Source organism: Musca domestica, unplaced genomic scaffold (genome assembly GCF_030504385.1).
Source record: "Musca domestica strain aabys unplaced genomic scaffold, Musca_domestica.polishedcontigs.V.1.1 62, whole genome shotgun sequence".
NCBI classification, from domain to species: Eukaryota; Metazoa; Arthropoda; class Insecta; order Diptera; family Muscidae; genus Musca; species Musca domestica.
The window spans coordinates 2,980,432-2,998,825 of NW_026712369.1; the positions used below are offsets into that span (position 1 = coordinate 2,980,432).

The 18,394-nt window shown below is 29.1% G+C and overlaps 1 protein-coding gene across 1 annotated transcript in view; it reads right to left on the reverse strand.

The window, feature by feature from the left end:
• LOC101896960 (uncharacterized) overlaps positions 1–18,394 on the reverse strand; it is a 66,464-nt gene that overhangs the window by 32,138 nt on the left and 15,932 nt on the right. The window lies entirely within an intron of this gene.

Below are 18,394 nucleotides of genomic sequence, written 5' to 3' on the forward strand. Positions count from 1 at the left end.
TGGTGGCACGCCACAAGTTGCGGCAGCAGTGCAGTTATTGGCCAACTTCGCCAAGAGATTTTATTACCGAAAGGGTACCGCCAAGCGGACGGACAGACAGTAGCGTTTTCTGGTGCACTTTTCATAGCGAAGTGTGTATGTATGTGTGTGTGGTGCGTGGTGATAATTGTTTTGGGCGTTGTTGTTGTATTGGTAGCCCTGGTATTTGTTTTTTGTTGCTGTGTGTGGAGAATGGGGCACATGCGTAACCCATATGGCTTGAATTTGAAATTCGAGATGTATATTTCCTGATGTATAAAGTTTAGCTATTATCTAACTGCAACGCAACAACAAAATTGCATTATTTGCAAAACCCGATATCTTGGCTGCTCGTTCACTTGCCTATTTCTTGAGCCATGCCGTTTGGCTAAGACAATGGGAGCAACCGAATGTTGCAGCAACAACCACCAACGAGCTGTGACTTCAAAAGGGAGAAAATTGCAAAATATGTTGATGAAACATGTGTTGAGACATCGTTTCAGACATGAAATGGACTAATTGTCATACACAGTAATTAAAAGAGATGAAATGAAAACGGATAACCCAAAAAGGATGAAAGGGATAATTAAAAAAAAATTAAATTATATTTTGAGGGTGGATTTTTTAAAGAATATTTTTTCAATGACTTTCATAAACGTGGATTTTTTTAAGAATATTTTTTCAAGGACTTCCATAAACGTGGATTTTTTAAAGAATATTTTTTCAAGGACTTCCATAAAAGTGGATTTTTTAAGGAATATTTTTTCAAGGACTTCCATAAACGTGGATTTTTTAAAGAATATTTTTTCAAGGAAGAAACGTTGATTTTTTAAAGAATATTTTTTCAAGGAAGAAACGTGGATTTTTTAAAGAATATTTTTTCAAGGAAGAAACCTGGATTTTTTAAAAAATATTTTTTCAAGGACTTCCATAAACGTGGATTTTTTAAAGAATATTTTTTCAAGGATCAATAAACGCGGATTTTTTAAAGAATATTTTTTCAAGGATCAATAAACGTGGATTTTCTAAAGAATATTTTTTCAAGGATCAATAAACGTGGATTTTTTAAAGAATATTTTTTCAGGGACTTCCATAAACGTGGATTTTTAAAGAATATTTTTTCAAGGACTTTCATAATCGTGGATTTTTTAAAGAATATTTTTTCAAAACATCCATAAACGTGGATTTTTTAAAGAATAATTTTTCAAAACTTCCATAAACGTTGATTTGTTAAAGAATATTTTTTTCAAGGACTTCCATTAACGCCGATTTTTAAAGAACAAGTTTTTAAGGACCTCCAATAACCTGGATTTTTAAGTAACAGTTTTTTTAATGACCTTCAGAAACCTGGATTTTTAAATAGTATTTTTTAAGGACATCTAAAACGTGGATTTTTAAAGAACATTTTTAAGGACAATTTTTCCAGGACTTTTACAAACGTGGATTTTTAAGGACTCCCACAAACGTGGAGTGTTTAAAAAACAATTCTTTAAGGAACCCACAAAGGGTTTTTTAAAGAACGATTTTAAGGGAATACCACAAACGTAATTTTTTAAGAAAGTCCAAGTATGTGGCCTCGAAAGCTCTTAAAAAATATTTAAAAAATGTCCTCAAATGTCCTAAAAAAGATTAAAAAAATCCACTGTTTTAAAAAATATTTAACAAAATTTCTACATTTCTGTCTTTGAAGGCCCTTGAAAAAATTTTCTTTAAAAAGTCCACGTTTGAGGTTTCGAGCATCCAAAAGGAAGTGCGAAAAATGCGAATCTTTAAATATTTTTAGAAGGGTCAAAATTACTGAGGATTTTTTAAAAAATTTTTGGAAGTCTACAAGAGACTTGAAGGCGTAGGTTTTTTAAAAAAATGTTTGGAAGGATCCAAAAGACCAAGAGGCGTGGATTTTTGAAAGGAACCAAAAGAACTAAAGGAGTTGTTTTTTTAACAATATTCGAAATCGTCGAAAAGACCTAAAGGCGTGGATTTTTTAAGCAATTTTCGGAAAGGTTCAAAAGACCTAAAGGCATGTTTTTTTAAACAATATTAGAAATGGTCGAAAAGACCTAAATACATGTTTTTTAAACAATTTTTGCGAAGTTTTTAATAATTTTTTTTTTTGAAAAATCCACGTTTGAAGCTCCTTTGGACCTTAAAAATTATTTTGTTTGAGGCTCCGAAGATCCTTGAAAAATATTTAAAAAAAGAACTTCCCGTTTGACGCTCCAAATGTCCTTGAAAAAATATTTTTTTAAAAGGGTATATATGGGTCTTCGAAGGTCCTTGAAAAAAGTTCATTAAATACACAGTTGATCCTTAAAAACATTCCCAGAAAATCCATATTTGTGGCTCTATTAGTCCTTGAAAAAATTTTCTTCAAAAATTCAAGTTTGAAAATCCAAGTTTCTGGCTTTATTGTTCCTTGAAAAATATTCTGAAAAAGTCCACGTTTGAGGATTCGAATGTCCTTAAAAAAAATATTCTTAAAAAGGTCCAAGTTTATGACTCGTTTGGTTCTTGAGAAAATATTCTTAAAAAGGTCCTTGCAAAAATATTAATTAAATAGTCAACGTTTAAGGCTTTGAAGGTCATTGAAAAATATTCTTTAAGAAGTTCACGTTTCTTTTTTAAAAAACTTCATAAATGTGGTTATGTGGTCCATGAAAATAAATATTTTTAAAAAATCTACGCCTATGAAGGTCCATAAAGAAAAATATTTTTAAAAAATCCACGCCTATGAAGATCCATGAAAAAAAAAATTTAAAAAATCCACGCCTATAAAGATCCATGAAAAAAAAATTTAAAAAATTCACGCATATGAAGGCCAATGAAAAAATAATTTTGTAAAAAATCCACGCCAATGACAGTTCATGAAAAAATATTTTTAAAAAATTCGCGCCTATGAAGGTCCATGAAACAAATATTTTGTGAAAAATCCACATCAATATGGTCCATGAAAAAATAATTTTGTAAAAAATCCACGCCTATGACAGTTCATGAAAAAATATTTTTAAAAAATTCGCGCCTATGAAGGTCCATGAATCAAATATTTTGTGAAAAATCCACATCAATATGGTCCATGAAAAATAATTTTGTAAAAAATCCACGCCTATGACAGTTCATGAAAAAATATTTTTAAAAAATTCGCGCCTATGAAGGTCCATGAAACAAATATTTTGTGAAAAATCCACATCAATATGGTCCATGAAAAAATATTTTTAAAAAATGCACGGCTGTGATGGTTCATGAAAAATATTTTTAAAAAATCCACGCCTAAATGGTCCATGAAAAATTTTTTTTAAAAAATGTACGGCTGTGATGGTTCATGAAAAAAATATTTTAAAAAAATCCACGCCTATATGGTCCATAAAAAATATTTTTACAAAATCCACGCCTAAATAGTCCATAAAAAATATTTTCTGAAAAATTCACTCATATATGGTCCATAAAAAAAATATTTTTTAAAAAATCCATGCCAATAAAGGTGCATGAAAAAAATATTTTTAAAAAATCCACGCCCATGATGATATTTTTTAAAAAATCCACGTCTATGATGGTGTATGAAAAAATATTTTTTTCTAAATCCACGCCTATGAAGGTCCATGAAAAAAATATTTTTTTTCTAAATCCACGCCTATGAAGGTCCATGAAAAAAACTATTATTTGAAAAATCCACGCCTATGAAGGTCCACGAAAAAAACTATTTTTTGAAAAATCCACGCCTATGAAGGTCCATGAAAAAAACTATTTTTTGAAAAGTCCACGCCTATGAAGGTCCATGAAAAAAAACTATTTTTTGAAAAATCCACGCCTATGAAGGTCCATGAAAAGATATATATTTTTTTTAATCCACGCCTATGAAGGTCCATGGAAAAAACTATTTTTTGAAAAATCCACGCCTATAAAGGTCCATGAAAAAAATATTTTTTTTTCTACATCCACGCCTATGAAGGTCCATGAAAAAAATATTTTTTTTCTAAATCCACGCCTATGAAGGTCCATGAAAAAAATATTTTTTTTAAATCCACGCCTATGAAGGTCCATGAAAAAAATATTTTTTTTCTAAATCCACGCCTATGAAGGTCCATGAAAAAAATATTTTTTTTTAAATCCACGCCTATGAAGGTCCCTGAAAAAAATATTTTTTTTTAAAAATCGTAATAAAAACTCAACGCCTATGAAGCTCAATGACAAAAATATTTTTTTTTTCTAAATCCTATAATGGTGTGTGAAAAAAAATAATTTAGTAAAAACTCCACGCCTATAATGGTGTGTGAAAAAAAATAATTTAGTAAAAACTCCACGCCTATAATGGTGTGTGAAAAAAAAATAATTTAGTAAAAACTCCACGCCTATAATGGTGTGTGAAAAAAAATAATTTAGTAAAAACTCCACGCCTATAATGGTGTGTGAAAAAAAATAATTTAGTAAAAACTCCACGCTTATGATGTTGTATGAAAAAATATTTTTTAAAAAATCCACGCCTATGATGGTGTATGAAAAAATATTTTTTAAAAAATCCATTCCTATGAAGGACCATAAAAAATATTTTTTAAAAAATCCACGCCTATGATGGTGTATGAAAAAATATTTTTTAAAAAATCCACGCCTATGATGGTGTATGAAAAAATATTTTTTAAAAAATCCACTCCTATGAAGGACCATAAAAAATATTTTTTAAAAAATCCACGCCTATGATGGTGTATGAAAAAATATATTTTAAAAATCCACGCCTATGATGGTGTATGAAAAAATATTTTTTAAAAAATCCACGCCTATGATGGTGTATGAAAAAATATTTTTTTTTAGAAATCAATGCCTATGTAAGTCCTTGAGGATTTTTTAAAAGCCTAAGTTTCCAAGGATTTCCAAAGCCCCATCCCTGAATTTTATGCATAATTTCTCTCAGTGTAAAAACGTATAATTTCTCCAATATGCAAACTATGCGGTTTCTTAATTTCTTTTGTTATTTTCCGGTTTTTATCAACTATTAATGTTTTTCTAAAGAAAAATGCCATTTCAATAACATTACCATATTGGAAAAAATGATCCTGATCCTGATCCGCACAGACCATTATAATTAACCATAATTTTCTTTCGTTCGCCAACGAACTTGAAGGCATTGCTCCACTTTGTCAACATTACAGCTGACACTGTAACATGAATTGTATGGCGACCTGTTTCTGGCCGGTGAGGATGTACTGCACTGGAATTATGTTGCAATATCAGCCTGCAGTGGGTAATGCACCTTTGTACCGCACTCCCTCCACAGATGTATATCAACCCCTCTATAGTTCCACATACAAAACGACAAATTCAAGTGTAATTAGAGTGAAGCTCTCTATGTGTGTTTACGCGATTTAATGACGGCCACAATGAGTGCAACACCAACGATTTTGTAATATTCGAATTGAATAAAAAATATGCAGTTGCGGCAACAGCATTTTGTTGAAACGGAAGTAACAAGTGGTGGTTGGCCACTAATCGTCACTTAAAATGGTGCAGTTTTGCAGCCGCCGCGTTTATGGCACGACTGGCAAAAATCGTGTTTCTTATGTTTGCCCTGAATTGACCGCAACATAGATATTTAGTCGTGTGTATGTTTGTCTGTTTGACTCCAAATGACAGGAATCCATTCAAATTTTAAAACGACAGAATGGGGTTTTCCAAATAACTAATGAAGGAACTACTCTATCCCACGCTCTATTGTTCCATAAATGGACATGAGATGAATGGGGGAAAACCAGACGAAGTGAAGTGCATAAGAAGTTGAATTTAGTAGACTAAAAAAATTCGGATTCCTTGGCCTTTTTGGGATTTAAAAAAAATACTTAAGAAAATCCACGTTTCTTGGCCTCTTGGAACTAAATATTGTGGTAAAATGGTGGATGTTTTAACAAATATTTTTTCATACAAAATTATAGGCGTGGATTTTTTAAAAAAAAATTTCTGGACCTTCATTGGCGTGGTTTTTTTAAAAAATATTTTTTTCATGGACCTTCATAGGCCTGGATTTTTTAAAAAATATTTTTTTCATGGACCTTTATAGGCGTGGATTTTTTTAAAAATATTTTTTTCATGGACCTTCATAGGCGTGGATGTAGAAAAAAAAATATTTTTTTCATGGACCTTCATAGGCGTGGATTTTTTAAAAAATATTTTTTTCATGGACCTTCATAGGCGTGGATTTTTTTTAAAAATATTTTTTTCATGGACCTTCATAGGCGTGGATTTTTTAAAAAAAAATTTCTGGACCTTCATAGGCGTAGTTTTTTTAAAAAATATTTTTTTCATGGACCTTCATAGGCGTGGATTTTTTAAAAAATATTTTTTTCATGGACCTTCATAGGCGTGAATTTTTTAAAAAATATTTTTTTAAGGACCCTCATAGACGTAGATTTTTTAAAAAATATTTTTTTCAAGGGCCATTATTGGCTTGGATTTTTTAAAAAATATTTTTTTCATGGACCTTTATAGGCGTGGATTTTTTAAAAAATATTTTTTTCATGGACCTTCATAGGCGTGGATTTTTTAAAAAATATTTTTTTCATGGACCTTCATAGGCGTGGATTTTTTAAAAAATATTTTTTTCATGGACCTTCATAGGCGTGGATTTTTTAAAAAATATTTTTTCATGGACCTTCATAGGCGTGGATTTTTTAAAAAATATTTTTTTCATGGACCTTCATAGGCGTGGATTTTTTAAAAAATATTTTTTTCATGGACCTTCATAGGCGTGGATTTTTTAAAAAATATTTTTTTCATGGACCTTCATAGGCGTGGATTTTTTAAAAAATATTTTTTCATGGACCTTCATAGGCGTGGATTTTTTAAAAAATATTTTTTTCATGGACCTTCATAGGCGTGGATTTTTTAAAAAATATTTTTTTCATGGACCTTCATAGGCGTGGATTTTTTAAAAATATTTTTTCATGGACCTTCATAGGCGTGGATTTTTTAAAAAATATTTTTTTCATGGACCTTCATAGGCGTGGATTTTTTAAAAAATATTTTTTTCATGGACCTTCATAGGCGTGGATTTTTTAAAAAATATTTTTTTCATGGACCTTCATAGGCGTGGATTTTTTAAAAAATATTTTTTTCATGGACCTTCATAGGCGTGGATTTTTTTAAAAAATATTTTTTTCATGGACCTTCATAGGCGTGGATTTTTTAAAAAATATTTTTTTCATGGACCTTCATAGGCGTGGATTTTTTAAAAAATATTTTTTCATGGACCTTCATAGGCGTGGATTTTTAAAAAATATTTTTTTCATGGACCTTCATAGGCGTGGATTTTTTAAAAAATATTTTTTTCATGGACCTTCATAGGCGTGGATTTTTTAAAAAATATTTTTTTCATGGACCTTCATAGGCGTGGATTTTTTAAAAAATATTTTTTTCATGGACCTTCATAGGCGTGGATTTTTTAAAAAATATTTTTTCATGGACCTTCATAGGCGTGGATTTTTTAAAAATATTTTTTTCATGGACCTTCATAGGCGTGGATTTTTTAAAAAATATTTTTTTCATGGACCTTCATAGGCGTGGATTTTTTAAAAAATATTTTTTTCATGGACCTTCATAGGCGTGGATTTTTTAAAAAATATTTTTTCATGGACCTTCATAGGCGTGGATTTTTTAAAAAATATTTTTTTCATGGACCTTCATAGGCGTGGATTTTTTAAAAAATATTTTTTTCATGGACCCTTCATAGGCGTGGATTTTTTAAAAAATATTTTTTTCATGGACCTTCATAGGCGTGGATTTTTAAAAAATATTTTTTTCATGGACCTTCATAGGCGTGGATTTTTTAAAAAATATTTTTTTCATGGACCTCATAGGCGTGGATTTTTAAAAAATATTTTTTTCATGGACCTTCATAGGCGTGGATTTTTTTAAAAAATATTTTTTTCATGGACCTTCATAGGCGTGGATTTTTTAAAAAATATTTTTTTCATGGACCTTCATAGGCGTGGATTTTTTAAAAAATATTTTTTTCATGGCCCTTCATAGGCGTGGATTTTTTAAAAAATATTTTTTTTCATGGACCTTCATAGGCGTGGATTTTTTAAAAAATATTTTTTTCATCGCCCTTCATAGGCGTGGATTTTTTAAAAAATATTTTTTCATGGACCTTCATAGGCGTGGATTTTTTAAAAAATATTTTTTTCATCGCCCTTCATAGGCGTGGATTTTTACAACTATTTTTCCTGGACCTTCATATGCGTGGATTTTTTAAAAAATATTTTTTTCATGGACCTTCATAGGCGTGGATTTTTTAAAAAATATTTTTTTCATGGACCTTCATAGGCGTGGATTTTTTAAAAAATATTTTTTTCATGGACCTTCATAGGCGTGGATTTTTTAAAAAATATTTTTTTCATGGACCTTCATAGGCGTGGATTTTTTAAAAAAATATTTTTTCATGGACCTTCATAGGCGTGGATTTTTTAAAAAATATTTTTTTCATGGACCTTCATAGGCGTGGATTTTTTAAAAAATATTTTTTTCATGGACCTTCATAGGCGTGGATTTTTTAAAAAATATTTTTTTCATGGACCTTCATAGGCGTGGATTTTTTAAAAAATATTTTTTCATGGACCTTCATAGGCGTGGATTTTTTAAAAAATATTTTTTTCATGGACCTTCATAGGCGTGGATTTTTTAAAAAATATTTTTTTCATGGACCTTCATAGGCGTGGATGTTTTTAAAAATATTTTTTTCATGGACCTTCATAGGCGTGGATTTTTTAAAAAATATTTTTTCATGGACCTTCATAGGCGTGGATTTTTTAAAAAAATATTTTTTTCATGGACCTTCATAGGCGTGGATTTTTTAAAAAATATTTTTTTCATGGACCTTCATAGGCGTGGATTTTTTAAAAAATATTTTTTTCATGGACCTTCATAGGCGTGGATTTTTTAAAAAATATTTTTTCATACACCATCATATTTTTTCGAAGATCAGTGGAGCCACAAAAGTGGACTATTAAAGAATGTCTTTTCAGGGACCAATGGAGCTACAATGGTGGACTATTAAAGAATGTTTTATCAAGGGCCAAAACAATCTTTAAAAATCCACGGACTTTTTGGGATTTAAAAAAATATTATTTACAATAAAATGAAATAAAAATTCTTTAAAAAATCCTCGTTTCTTGGCCTTTTTGAGGTAAATCAAAATTCTTTAAAAAATCCACGTTTTTTGGCATTTTGTAATTGAAAAAATCTGGAAAAATCCAAGTTTCTTGGCCTTTTTGGGATTTAAAAAAAAATATCTAAAAAATCAAGGTTCCTTGGCCTGTTTGGGATTTAAAAAATTCTGTAAACAATCCAGGTTCTTTGGCCTTCTTGGGATTTAACAAATAAAAAAGCTGTAAGTTCGGCCAGGCCGAACTTTGAATACCCTCCACCATTTGGTACGAATTCAACAATTTTCAAAAAAAAAAAAAAAAAAAACAATAAAAGGATTTTAAAATTCTGTTAAAATAGTGTAGCCGTATATTAGAGTCTATATGGCGACATGGACCTGCATAGGCAACTTTTGTCACAAGGCAACTTATATCACAATATTCAAATGCGAAACTTGAAAAAAATCTGTTTATAATGTAGCTAAAATCGTCGAATATAGGGAGGTACCATGGTGGTTATAAAACGTGGATCTGCACACAAAATTTTTTGTCATAGGCTGTAATATCGAACTTCACGAACTTCAAATGCGAAATTTGAAACAATTCCGACAAATAATGTCGCTAAAATCATCAAAATACCGAATATCGGGGTGTACCGTTATATGGGGGCTATACGAAGACGTCGACCTGCACAGACAATTTTCTGTCATAGGCTGTAGCATCCATTACGAACTTCAAATACCAAAATTGAAACAATTCCGGTAAATAATGTGGCTAAAATGATCAAAATACCGAATATCGGGGGGTACCGTTACATGGGGGCTATACGAAGACGTGAACCTACATTGCCCATTTTCTGTTTTATGCTGTAGTATCTATTAAAAACTTTAAATACCAAATTTGAAACAATTCCGGTAAATAATGTAGCTAAAATCATCAAAATACCGAATATCGGGAGGTACAGTTATATGGGAGCTATCCGAAGACGTGGACCTATATGGCCCATTTTCAATACCAAAAGTCCTGCAGACATAGTACACATTTGAGTAAAATTTTATCAACCTACTTAATTTCGTTCGGAAGCTAGAGTGATTTCCACAGACGGACAGACGGATAGACGGACAGACGGACAGACGGACGGACATTGATAAATCGACATAGAATTTTATGCTGATCAAGAATATATATACTTTGTGGGGTCTAAAATGTATATTTCGAGGTGTTACAAACGGAATGACAAACTTAATATACCCTCCATACTATGGTGGAGGGTATAAAAATATTATTTAAAAAATCCAGGTTCCTTGGCCTTTTTGGGATTTAAAAGAATTCTTTAAAAAATCCAAGGTTCTTGGTCTTTTTGGTATTAAAAAAAATGTTTAGGCCTTTTTGAAATTTAAATAAAAATACTTTAAAAAATCCACATTTCTTGGCCTTTTTGAGTTAAATAAAATTTCTTAAAAAAATCCACGTTTTTTGGCCTTTTTTGAGGTAAATAAAAATTCTTTAAAAAATTCACGTTTCTTGGCCTTTTTGAGTTGAATAAAAATTCTTTAAAAAATCCACGTTTCTTTCCCTTTTTGAGATAAATATTTTATTTTTTAAATCCACGTTTCTTGGCCTTTTTGGAGGTAAATAAAAATTCTTTAAAAAGTCCACGTTTCTTGGCCTTTTTGGAGGTAAATAAAAATTCTTTAAAAAGTCCACGTTTCTTGGCCTTTTTGGAGGTAAATAAAAATTCTTTAAAAAGTCCACGTTTCTTGGCCTTTTTGGAGGTAAATAAAAATTCTTTAAAAAATCCACGTTTCTTGGCCTTTTTGGAGGTAATTAAGAATTCTTTAAAAAATCCACGTTTATTGGCTTTTTTGAGTTAAATAAAAATTATTTAAAAAATCCTCGTTTCTTAGGATTTTTGAGATTGATAAAAATTCCTTAAAAATCTTCATTTGTAGACCTCCTTGTGGTCCATAAAAATTTTACAATTATTTTCTCCTTACCTCTAAAATGCCAAAATCTCTTGTGAATTTATTTTAGGTATACTCTTCCTTATTATTATTACATCTCTTATCCACCATGATTTATCTTTGCTTTTAGCCACAAATAATAATAATAAGGTATGGCCTTTCTCATAACACCATCTAGCCTCTTTGATAGAGAGCAGCAGAAAAACACGCAAACATGTTATAATGCAAGGATTATCATCATCCACAACATTAAAGCCCAACAGACAGCCCGACGGACTCCACCCATGGCAGAGCAAAAATATAAAAAAAAAAAACAGAAACAAGCCAAACACGCTTTCCGCGTGTCCACACATAGGCCAATGACGTTTGACTCACATTTTCGAGGCGATCAAATGAACAAAATAATCGGCCAACATTTCACCTACAATTCCACATAAAATAACAAAAGACAAAGTGTGGCCAATAAACTTTTGTTGTTGCTGCAAAAGACGACGACAACAACAACAGGATGTTTTGGAAAAAACTGGAAAAATTACAAAAAAAACGTCTCGAAAAAAATGTGTATTACAAATATAATCGCATAAATAATTCAAGCTAAGTTGCCGTAAACTACTTTTAGCCAAACACAATCATCATCTCTAATACCCCAAAAAATAATAACAAAAGCAGACACATGACCATACCACTCTACTAGCCTGCCGACATCCTGCCCCAGCTAATCAAGTTAAACTGGCTGAGCCCCACCACATAAATCCAAATGGAAATGTATTGAACTATTATTTCACTATTTTTTTTTTGGTGGCACAGTGATTTTGAATCAAATTCGATTCAAAAAAAATCAATATCTCCAAGGAGACTGGAAAGCATTAAATTGTTTATTGCCGTAATTTTGAATCAGGCTCGTTTAAAAAAATCAATATCCCCAAGGAGACTAGGAAACATGGATTTTTTTTAAAGAATTTTTATTGCCGTAAAAGGCTTAGGAAACGTGGAGGACCAAGGAGTCCAACAATTAAGGATATTTATAGAAATTTTATTAATTTCTAAACGACCCAGAACCCATAGGAGACCTGGAAAGGTAGATGTTTTTTTTTTTTTTTTATTAATTTCTAGACGACCCAGAACCCAAAGGAGACTAAGAAAGATAGATGTTTTCAAATAATTTTATTGGCTTTCTGAAAAAAAAAAATTAATGAACTAACCTTAAGCAGGTTAGAAAATGTTTACCCCCAGAAAGCCAAAAAAATTGAATTTTTTTTTAAATAATTTTTATTGGTTTCAAAAAGGAAATAAGGATTTCCTAAATAAGTTTTCCTGATTCAAATGAGGAGACGGAAACGTGGATTGTTTAGAATTTTAATTGTTTCGAAAATGAAGATATTTCAACGGCTTTTAATTACTCCCAAGACCACAAGAAATTTTGGATTTTTTTAAGAATTTTTATTGGCCCCAAGGGGAAGAACATGGATTAAAAAAACCTCTTTATATACCTCAAAGTGGCTTAAAAATGAGAAAATTTTAATGAAAATTTATTGTCCATAGACAACCCAGAAATGACGATTTTTTGAGAATTTTTGTTGGTCTCGTGCTCCAAGAACAATGAGGATTTTTTAAAAATATATTTTTCAGGACCAAAGAGGATTTTTGAAGATTTTTTTTCAAAGACTGTGAATTGAAGAATTTTGAAGAAATTTTTCTCAGGATATTTTTACAAGAATTATTGGACCAAATTTGGATTTTTTTAAAAATATTTTTAAAGATCATTATAGTCTATGCCTGTAGACTTTAAAAGAATATTTTTTTCAAGGACCAGCTGAAACTTGGATAAAATATTTTTTCAAGGACCAACAAGCTTAAAATATGGAAAAAATATTCTCCAAGGACTATTACAGCCAAAGGCGGATTTTTCAAAAAAAAAAAATAATAATAATAATAAATAAATAAATAAATAATAATAATAATAATAATAATAATAATAATAATAATAATAATAATAATAATAATAATAATAATAATAATAATAATAATAATAATAATAATAATAATAATAATAATAATAATAATAATAATAATAATAATAATAATAATAATAATAATAATAATAATCTATATATATAAAAGAAAGTTGTGTTAGTTACTACGCTTATAACTTAAGAACCGCTGGACTGATTTTAACGATTCATACAAATTCGGAATTGTCTTCTGTCCGAATAGGATAATATTCAAAAAAAATGCGTAAAAATGTGATATATTAACATTTTCATTTTGACTTTTGAAATGTACAATAGTAATGTTTTATTTTGCATGATTTTTTCCATTTTGACTTACTTTTTTCTAATGTACATTTGTAGTGTTTTTTATATTTTATTTTTGAATTCAAATATTAATACAAATTTATTAAATTGACTTGATTTCTTGAGAACTGAATTTGATGGCGGGTTACATGGAAGTGCCGAATTATGTGGTGGCGAAACGGAATAGAGGATATCGAAACAATTTAACGCGGTCACACCAAAGTTAAAAGATAATTACTTTTTCAAAATCGCTAAAAAATCACGAAAAAGAGATCTCATTGCAAAAATTCTCAAATTGGGAAAAAATCGAAAAAAAATTTCAATGGAATCGAATTTTAAAATAATAGTACATTCCATTGACAAACGTTGTAAGGATCTTTAAACATTTGCTGTAAAAAGTCAGCGAACAAGTTGAAGATTTTTTCAATTTGTTATTCTTCTTTTGTCAATTTTTTTTTCAATTTGTATTATCATATTGAATTCAATGAATTTTTTGTGAACAAAATAAAGAATAATTTTTCACTACATACAATTGTTTACAAAAAATTAAATAAGTGCGAAATAGGATGTTAACTGACATCTACCTTTCAACTCTAGGGCCTACATCGAGGTTCAGCTGGAAGATGCGAACACATTTAAACAAACAAAAATGACCGAAAAAAGCCTAATGGGGCTCATTTAATAGCGTGGACCTACTTCTTTCATGTGACAATAATCCGTCCAATGAGAGCTCAAAATGCAAAATTCTTTGGGAGTACAATCAGTAAAATGCCAAATTTAAAGGGTGCAAAATAGTAGAGCGAATGGGGCTTTTAACTTTTAATAAGAAAGGATTTCTATCCTTCCAGAAATTCTTTCCAAACATTCAAGATACCTTAAATCGCTTTTGCAGGTAATGATATCGATCATAACTCACAACCCGATTTCATATTTATTTAAATATCGTATGATTAAAGCTATTTTTGGGGTCTTGGCCACTTTTTTCATATTTTGGCTCTTATTTGGCATTTTTGTTTCTAAGGGGGTAGAGAACCTCTTCGCATAAAATTTTAAATTTTCAGAGTAGGGCCCATTTTGGTCTTGACCACATTCATTAATTGATTTGGCTAAAAATTGTATTTATGCTACCCTGGAGTAGGGAACCATCATACAGATAATTGCCACATCGGAATTTATTTAAGTAAAGTCCCCACATTGGAGTATCCCCAAGTCCACTTTCACATCTAATGTGTGGTCAGAAAAGAACAATTTGTATTCTATTGAATTTGTAACCCCCAAGAGAATATTGGTTGGGCTACGTTTTGGTATAACCCACTATGAATGTATCCCTGATTTCAACTAATTTGGCCTTTATTTGGCATCTTGACTTTTCTATTTCGAGGGTCTTGACCACATTTTCCAATCTATTCTGCTGTATTTAGGCTACTTTGTGAGTAGAGAACCATCTTACAGAAAAATGTCAACATAGGTAAACATTTTGGTACAGTCCCCAAGGCCGCCGATCTATAGTGATTCTTACCAATTGGCGGACAACAACATGGGCACTGTTAGTATGAACAAGAACATAGACTTCTTCGGGACTCTAAAGCGCAATCTGAGGTGCTCTGGTAATGGGTGTAAAAGCGTAATTAACTTTGACTATTCAGAAATTATTTTGTCCTCCTTCCATAGATATTTATTTCTATTTAGTCGGATAAATATTTATGTTAAAATTTGTTCACCTATATGAGCCAGATTTGTGAAATATTATGCTATACAAAATTTGCATTAAAGGCTAAAACTACGGGCCGGCAACGCGGACCGGGCCAGCTAGTAATAATAATAATAATAATAATAATAATAATAATAATAATAATAATAATAATAATAATAATAATAATAATAATAATAATAATAATAATAATAATAATAATAATAATAATAATAATAATAATAATATATTATTATATACGATATCGATATCAAAATATTTTTCCAGATCGAATGAGGATTTTTAAAGAATTTTATTCAATATTTTTAAATATTTTTGGTGATTTTTTATGTGAAGTCACTAACGGGGTATTTTTGAAGGACTATCAGAGCTACAATCATGGGATTTTAATAAGATTTTTTGGAAGACCTCCTGAGCCTTAGACGTGGATTTAAAAAACACTTTTTTTGGAGCACTTCCTAAACCATTAACGTTTGTTTTTTAAATATATTTTTTTCAGTGCCTTCTGAGCCATAATGGTGGAATAAGAAAAAATGGAGGACCTCATGAGCCACAAACAAATATTTACTAAAAAAATTGTTTTAAAAGCTAGCACAGCCACAAGAAACACATTTTTTATTTATACTTTTAATGACTTTTTTTATTATATATTTTTTTCAAATATTTTTAAACATGGAAAAAATAATTTATCAATGACTATCAGAACCACAAACGTGGACTTTTAAAAGATATTTTCAATGAGTATAACAGGCACAAATGTGGATTTTTAAAAAATATTTTTTCAAGGACTAACACAGGATTTTTCAAAAATATTTTTCAAGAACTATCACAGCCGCAAACGTGGGTTAAAAAATTTATTTTTCCAAAGACTATTACACCCACAAACGTGGATTAAAAATACAGTTTCAAGAAGAAAAAATTTGAAAGGATTAACAAAGAAAACTTGGATTTTTCAAAAAATATTTCATTATAGGCACAAACGTGGATTTTTCAAAAAATATTTTTCAAGAACTATCAAAGCCAAAACATGGATTAAAAAAAAAATACTTTTCAAGGACTACCAGAGTCACAAACGTGGATTTTTCAAAGAAAATATAAATATTTTTTTTCTGGCACTACCATAGGCACAAACGTGAATTTTCCAAAAAAGGACTATCACAGAGCTATCATAACCATAAACGTGGATTTTATTTAAAAAACGTATTTTTTCAAGCCACAAATCATGATTTTGGTGTTTGACTACAGACGGTATATATCATTTGAAAATCTCTGACTACCTGTTGTGCATGATAACTACCCAAAAAAAAATATACGAATTGTTCCAAACTTCTCATATTTGTCAAATTTAGATTAAGTTCGAAGATGGGTAAAATTGGTCCATAAATGGTAAAACGGGAACGTAAATGGTAAAACTGAGAACGAAGGAAATATCTGATTTTTTTCAACCTTAAAATTGGGGAATATTTTTTATTAAGCCGAGGATAAGTGGGTTCACACCTTTTGGCACCTCTTCCACAACAAAATGTTTAATATCCGTCAAGGGGTCACAATTTGAAATATTTATATCTCTGAAAACTTGCGAAATAAATCAGCGATTCTATACAAACTTGATATACCTAAATATTTCTCTCAACCAACGAACAGTAGATTTAAGGAAAAAAATAAAATGACTGTCAAAAGTGGATTTTTTAAATATATTTTCGTCATGAAAATTAAAAATATATATATTTGTCAAAGTGGACATTCAAAAATTTGTTTAAATTAATTTTTTTTTTTAAATACCATCAAAAGTGACATTTTTTAGAAATCAAAAATTTTGACCCTGGCTTTAAAAAAAACGACCCACAAACGTGGATTGCTTCAACGACCATATCTCACGGATTTGATAAAAATTAAGTATTTTTAATAGTCTTATCATATGTAGATTCTTAAAAAAATATATTTTTAAGGATCATTGAACTTGATTTTCTAAACAAAATATTTATTTTTTATAAAAAAAAAAATAAAAAACATATATATTCTTTTTAACGAAAAAAATTCTAAAAAAATATTTTTCAGTGACCATCAAATATTTCGAACCTGAATTTTAACGAACGTCGAACTTGATTTCATATAAAAAAAAATTATATTTTTTATAAAAAAAAATAAAAAATAAATAAGGAAAAAATATATTATTCTTAGGAAAATATTTCGAACCTGGATTAAAAAAAAAAAAACGCCAAAAACATGGATTGTTTTAAAAGAATATTTTTCAAGGATCAAATTAATATTTTTTAAAAGACCATCAGGCGTAGGTTCTTTAAAAATATATATTTTTTAAGGATCAGTGAATTTGGACTGATATAAAAAAATATTTTTTATTAAAAATTTAAAAAAAAAAAAATACGAAAAATTTCTATTTCTGCGGAAAAAATATTTTTCGGTGAGCACAAAATTTTTTGGAATATTTCAAATTGAAAAATATATATTTCCGACTATAAAACATGTTTTTTTTTTTTAATTATTTATTAAAAAAAATATTATTTTAAAATAAATATTTTAACGACCTTGTTTGGTTTTTTTAAAAAACAATAATTTCCAACGGTTTTGTAATTTTTTTAAAAAAGATATTTCGAAATATTTCCAACCTGGATTTTCTAAAAACCTGATATAAAACATATTTTTTTTTTTAAATTAACGAAAAAATGTCTATTTCTGAGGAAAAAATATTTTTCGGTAACCACTGAATTTTTTGAATATTTCAAAATGATAAATATATATTTCCGATTATAAAACATGGAAATTTTTTTAAAAAACTATTTTTAAAAAAAATTATTATTTTAAAAAATATATTTTAACGACCTTGTTTGGATGTTTTAAAAACTATTATTTCCAACGGTTTTGTATTTTTTTTTTTAAAAAAGTTTCGAAATATTTCGAACCTGGATTTTCTTAAAACCGCCAAAAACGAGAATTGTTTTATAAGAATATCTTTTCAACGCTCAAATCAATATTTTTTAAAAAGACCATCAGGAGTACATTCTTTAAAACAAAAAAATATATATTTTTAAGGATCGTTGAATTTGGACTGATATAAAAAATATTTTTTATAAAAAAAAAAATATAAAAAAAATTAACGAAAAAATGTTCATTTCTGAGGAAAAAATATTTTCGGTGACCACTAAATTTTTTGGAATATTTCAAATTGAAAAATAATTATTTCCAACTATAAAACAAGGAATTTTTTATTTTTTTTTTTCAATTTATTTTTTCAAAATAAATATTTTTAATAACCTTGTTTGG